Raw genomic sequence first — 6,286 nt, 5'->3', positions numbered from 1 at the left:
TCAATACAAATTGGGTGCAAGTGAGTATTTCGGAGGAAATATCACACCAATATCACATACAATCCTTCAAAGCTAGATGAGTAACTAAATGATTTAAACAAAATAAATAAATCGATTATTTTGACACATATGCACCGGTTGCTAGGACAACCACAAAAAGAGTTTAGTTTGCCTTATCATCAAAATATAACATTTATGTTCATCAACTGGATGTTAAAATGAAAATACTAAATAGAGATCTCGCTAAGAGGGTTATGCCTTAGGTCAAGCTCAATTTGTTGAGAAAGTTCTTGACAAGTTTAGTATTCTCAAAATCAAAGAGGCGAATACACCATATGATTCAAGCATAAAGCTTGAAAAGAATAATGGTAGAGCGGTTAGTAAACTAAGAAGGTTTACTAGCAATTCAAGTATCGAACGTTGGAAGGAAATTAACATAATTGTAGGGTACCTAGAGAGGACCAAGAAGCTAGATCTCCAATGTTTTCTAAGATACTAGATGGATACTTTGACGTAAGTTGGATATCGAGTGTGGGAGACAATATCTTCACTATCGATTGGGTGTTATGCTCAAAAGAGGAGCGGTTTCTTAAGGCCCAAAGAAACAAACATATATTTCACTCAACCATGGATAATGAGTTTATAGCTCTAAGCGACAAATGACAAAGAGGCCAAGTGGCTTAAGCATTTCATGAGGAAAATCCAAATGGTGATAAATAATTCACATTAGCTAGAGGTCATTATGGCATATAAATAATGGGAAGTATAGACATATAAGTGTAAGACATGAGTATGTGAGACAATTGATTTGATGAGGAATCATATCGATCTCATATATAAAGACAAGTGAGAACTTAGGGATCCATTTGCAAAACCTCTTGTGAAGAGGTTAGTAAGTTCCACTTCAAAAAGGATGGAACTAAAACTCCTTGATATATAGATTCCCCAATGATTACAACCCAACTCAAAACTTGTTTACATCGAGCATAGAGTTCAATGGGTAAGAACGAGTCATTTGATAAGGGAATAATTTCAACATTAACAACTTAAATGCCCTATCAAGGGTGAGTTAATGTTGGTTGCTACTGAACATGAGGGTTAAGCCATAGACTTTTAATGAAATTCAATTTAAGAGCAACAAGCATCTCTAAAGGTAGCAAAGATGTTGTAAGAATTTTCACCTATATGAACCTAGAGGTGGGCCGCCTCTCAAAAGAGTAGTAGTTTTCTCTCCCGATGGTTCATGAATGGATCAAGCACAAGGCCATCAATAATGCTAACCGGGAACAATGGAAAGTATATAAGTATTCAGATAGAGGTGTGTGAGATATTACCGATTTTTATCACTATGAATATTGGGTTAAATCTTTTAAGAATACCTTAGCATTTCGATTTTAAGCTTGGTAGTGCTTTCACTAAGGTAAAGTTCAAACTCAAAAGGTACTTTACTTTATGCACTAATTTTGGTAACTGATTTACCATGTGCGCAGTGGAAAGTAATGGATCCATTAGCATGCAATACATTAATCATAGAGAAATAAAAAGATGGGGATTTACCAGTTGAAGAACTATCAAGAATCCTCACTATCTTTTTGTATCTCCAACGAACATCCAATCCAAAACAGTTCTTCAAAATACTCAGACCAAGATGTATCTCTATGCCTCAAGACGTGTGTGGGCACGCAGAGTAATGGTAGGGAAAAATTTATGATTCACAAGATATTCTCAACACATGGGATCTTTGAATATTAGGTCTGAGACAATTTTCAGGGATAGAGAAAAATTATACGATATTTTTTTTTTCTCAGTCAAAAGTATATCATTCTTTTTCTTTGCAAAATTCATTGAAACTATTTCCATCTGATAGAATTATAAAATAATTAATTAAATTTTAAAATTCAAAATTCAAAATACAAGTTATAAATCAATTATTAAATAATTAATTAAGTAAAAGAAACTTCCAAGACCCATTCTTGGACCTTGTTACACGCCAACTACAATGCATGCACTGTAGTTGGCGTGTAGCACATCCTTGATTTCAGGGATGTGTTCTAACCATTTTATTTTAATTGTTATTTATTCAAAAAATATCTAAACCTGATAACTTATTTTTCAGATTAATTAAAGAATAAATATCATTTCAAATTCAAATCCAATTTAAATTATTACAAATATCTTTTTCACATTATTTAAATAAATAAAGCTAATTAATTCAAAATTAATTATCTTAATTATTTAACTATTATTTTCGAAATCACCAAAATAATTTTCGAAATTTTTTAATAATTAATTTGTCTCAATTACATATTGACCCTGAAGAACAAATTTCTTCCAAATATGTCATTTCCCTGATTTTTCCTAATTTCAATTCTTACCTTAAATAGTGTTGATAAAACCATCTCGATGACCTATGGACCTATAATTTCAAGCTCCAATAAATTTAGATTATTAATTAAAACTCTTTAATATAATAACCTTAATTTATTAATCTCAACATTGTTCCACTAAAAATATGAGATTACACCCTTGTAATTATAGACGTTTATTTATTGAGTACTTCTAAATATATAAAAAGTGTCCATCGATTTAATCACTACATACAATTCAATCATCTATTAATAGTTCATAATTAAAGTAGGGATTAATAACAATTTAACCTCTTTTATTATATCTTTATTTCCTTATGTGCCATTAACTTTACTAATGAAGGTTAATTCATAAACTGATTGATGAATTTGAGCTCAATAACCTTTCAATTCCAAAAGTCAACCCTTAAGATAACTATTATTCAATTCCTCTCGGAAAGGTATAGATTTCATATCGGTATATTATGTCCCTAACCATTTACATCGATGAGTTCCCAAAACAAAAGTTTTCAGCCTGATCATTCTGTTGTGAGAATTTTGAACTACGCAAGTATACATAATCGTAACAAGCAATAAAGTGATAAATCAAATATCGTTCCCTCGAAGACTGTTATTAACTACCAAAAATTCATCTTTAATTCTAATTGATTCGACAAATAATGAATTCCAAATTTATAAAACTAAGGTAATAAAACAATAAAACAATAAAAGAGAACAATAGAGAATTCAGTACTAAATATTAATTCAATGAAGTAAGAATTAGGGTTATGAACTTCATCAACTATCCACATATGTCTCTCTAATGTGAATTTAAGAATTCCTATTTCTATTGTGATAGTGGATTACAATTGTAAATTATATTCTTACTAAGACTTATAATTATCTACAATAAGCAATCTCCTACATCTTTGTGGTAAACTAACATATTGCAGGCATTAAACACGTAATCCCTAAGCTACACAAATCATACAGGTACTCTCGTCCAATATAAATCTATGATTATTTGACTATAGCATATTTATCCTTCACTTCTCAGATCTCTCATATAAATCATGTAAATGTGATTAAGCATTCACAAGCATTAAATACAAACTACTACAAAAAAGCCTTTTTAGGACTCCCATTGCGAGCCCTAAAAAAGATTTCAGGTCTCGTGTGGCGCGAGTCCTCTATTTGAGAGTCTTAAAAACTGAGGTGCGAGTCCTAAAAACATTCTTTTAGGACTCACGTGCCTTTAAGTAAGTTTTTAGGGCTCTCTTTGCGAGTCCTAAAAGAATGTTTTTAGGACTCACAATGCATGTCCTAAAAGATCCCGTTGAGTGTCTTTAAATTAAGATTTTAGGACTCGCTTTGCATGCCCTTAAAAGTAAATTTTTTTTTTAAAAAATACAGCTACAATTTTCAATTTGATTTAAAAAAATATATCTCTTTGAGTGTCCAAAATGTATTAAAAGAAATTTGAAAAGAAAATACTAAAAAAACACCAAAAAAAAATTTAAAAGAAAATTTAAAATGTTCTTACTGGTTTCTATACATAGAAAAACTGAAATGACAATAAAGAATACAAAAAAGACCAAAATTTTAAAAAAAAAATAAGAAAAGGGTATCTTCATAATTATACTAAAATCATATACACTAATTTAGAACAAACACCAAGTTAACATTAAAATAAAAATAACATATGACCAATTAAACAGTTTTAAAATTACAAACAACAAAAACTAACCCAAAATATTCTAGTATCCATACTAAATAAGCTGATCATGTATGTACTTATATATAATGTAGAATATTTCACTCAGATTTATACAACAAATACACATCAAAATGAAAAAGGAACAATCATAATAACTAATATATGACTTCCACTTCCACCTTGTATTGTTGCTTTCGTTAGCTAGCAAACGACCAACCTCGTACGTACCTGCAAATAAGTACAATTAGAAAACAAAACAACACTACAAGTTTACAGAGAATTTGCTGTTTTCCAAGAATGATCTGAAAATAGGATCATTTTGTCATTAACAACTCCCACTTGACATAGAACTATTTGTATATAGAAAACAAGTAGGCTCTTAAAAAGATCACTACACATATTCTAATCATTAATGTAAAACTCAAAACAGAGTTGAGAAAAATAGATCAATAATAGGAAAGAAGATAAACTAATCAAACAAAACCAAGTCATGCCCTGTTTAATAAATCAAATAACATTGTCTACCAGTTTTTAATAAATATACCTTGGTACAATCAACAAATACCTTTTAATGATTCTTAGCCAAAACAAAGCACGACCCTGTTACTCAGAGCTAACACATCAAGAAAAATTAAATGAGACCAAATCAAACCAAAAAGCATGACCCTGTTTCTACCATTTTATTCTATAACCAATCAATAATTTATGACCAAAACTAGCCATTCAGCAGCAATAATGTTAAGAAAGACAAAAAAATTCAAAGACTAGCAGTATTATCATGAAATGAACAGTACTAAAACGATTACATCGACTTGTAAACTTGATTTCATAATGTCTGCGTGTATCATTTAGTTATTATCTCTAAAGATACTGTGACTATTCTCTAGTGGAATATAAGATTGTATAAAGTTTTACAAATTTGGAGAAAAATATATCAAAACATATTGTTTAAATGCAAGTAGAATCATGTTTTCCACAAATGAGCACAAAACCATTTTCTTCTAACCAGTACATTATTATAAGAAAAAAAAGTATAATCATTTTAACTTGTCAATTTGTTGAACTTTTTAATTGTCATAGTAACAAGAGCAATGATATAGCCACTATATTATTATTCCTCAAAATTAGAGCATGGCATTATTCTTCCTCTTCACTACTTTCTAGTTTTCTAAAACTATATCTCAATTTTGTTTATGGCTCATGATGGTAATATATAGTTGTAGAAGTCAAATATCGACTCTTCTAATATACTTAAGATAAAATTAGCAAGTCAAAATTGAAACACATGATGATACAAGTTAGACAAATGAAGGCCATTGGTACACTCAGTAGTTGTGGATTATACTTATACATGTAATAGAAATTAAATCTATATAATAGAGCATAACTAGTCAAATTAAAAAAAAAACGTAAAACAATATATTTGTACCAAAAATATATATAAATAGATTTGTAAAATATATACATTAATAGAAAAGAAAAGAAAAACTTTGGATGTGTAAACGAAAGAGATACTGTAGAAATCCCCATTGGTCTGTGCTCCATCGTCGCCGCCAACCCCATGGTTTGACATTGCCTCCAGCCTCGCATCTCAACCCATTCATTGCCAGTCATATGACTCCCACCTCGTCGTCGCAGCTACAAAAAGAGTGAGAGACAAAATGTTAGAGAAAGAGAGATAGAGAGAGTGAGATACCTCATCGAGCCTTGTCGTTCTCGTACATTGGAGAAAGAGAGATGAGGGCTTTGAGACACTGAAAACGTGCTTGGCCTAATGCACGTCGTCGAAGGCCAAACTTGGAGCCATTGCAAGGACGACGGTCGAAGAAGCAGAGGACCTCGTCTGGCACACTCGTATGGAAGACCATTGCAGGGACAGCGGTCGAAGAAGCCTCGCTCATAGCTGTTGTGCGTATTTGGAGGCAGAGGACCTTGGTTGTAAGGGTGTACACGGGACCCGCAAAACCCACAAAACCCGCCCGACCCGAATCCGGAAAACCCGTTTGTTCGAAAAACCCGTTAAATTCGGGTCTAACCCGACCCAAACCCGAAATATATCGGGTCGGGTTCGGGTTTAAGAATCAAGCCACGTCGGGTTCGGGTGTAACCCGAAACCCAACCAAAAATTCTTAAAAAAAAATCTGGGAAAAAAGGGAACCCTTACAGTAAGGGCCTTACTTACCCGACCCTTTTTTTTTTCTTCTCTTTCATTTCAATCAAGAAG

General features: G+C 31.8%; 1 long non-coding RNA gene across 1 annotated transcript; it reads right to left on the bottom strand.

Moving 5' to 3' along the window:
* Positions 1–3,958: 3,958 nt before the first annotated feature.
* On the bottom strand, positions 3,959–5,997 carry LOC133806132 (uncharacterized). Its single transcript, XR_009879027.1, has 2 exons — positions 4,607–5,997; positions 3,959–4,290 (listed from the first exon to the last, which is right to left on the bottom strand). It is a non-coding gene; the product is annotated as an uncharacterized LOC133806132 (long non-coding RNA).
* Positions 5,998–6,286: the final 289 nt, after the last annotated feature.

Source organism: Humulus lupulus, chromosome 1 (genome assembly GCF_963169125.1).
Source record: "Humulus lupulus chromosome 1, drHumLupu1.1, whole genome shotgun sequence".
In the NCBI taxonomy this organism is placed as follows: Eukaryota; Viridiplantae; Streptophyta; class Magnoliopsida; order Rosales; family Cannabaceae; genus Humulus; species Humulus lupulus.
The sequence above is the reverse complement of the archived record's forward strand: the minus strand, read 5'-3'. Positions and strand labels throughout refer to the sequence as shown.